This window comes from Crocuta crocuta, unplaced genomic scaffold, assembly GCF_008692635.1.
Source record: "Crocuta crocuta isolate KB4526 unplaced genomic scaffold, BGI_CrCroc_1.0 scaffold657, whole genome shotgun sequence".
Taxonomy (NCBI): domain Eukaryota; kingdom Metazoa; phylum Chordata; class Mammalia; order Carnivora; family Hyaenidae; genus Crocuta; species Crocuta crocuta.
Window position 1 is genome coordinate 853,532 of NW_027529583.1, and position 230 is coordinate 853,761.

The window sequence follows — 230 nt, forward strand, 5'->3', positions numbered from 1 at the left end:
GAGAAAAACAAATCTTAGTTCCTTGATTTCAGAGGCAGCAGCACAGGGAAGCAGCGTTCAGACCCCACACACACCCTGAGTTCTCGGCTTAGGCGGGAGGGCGTCTCTCAATCCAGCCGAGAGACCTCCTCCCCGGACTGTACAAAAACACGTCCAAGTCATGAGTTTTCTATTCGGGAAATTAATTCATCTGCCTCTTGGAAGCTCCCCACAAAGACGAAGGATCGGCG

General features: G+C 51.7%; 1 protein-coding gene across 1 annotated transcript in view; it reads right to left on the minus strand.

Moving 5' to 3' along the window:
• The window catches only part of TXLNG (taxilin gamma), a 49,844-nt gene that overhangs the window by 2,137 nt on the left and 47,477 nt on the right, over positions 1-230 (minus strand). The gene's annotated exons all lie outside the window — the stretch shown is intronic.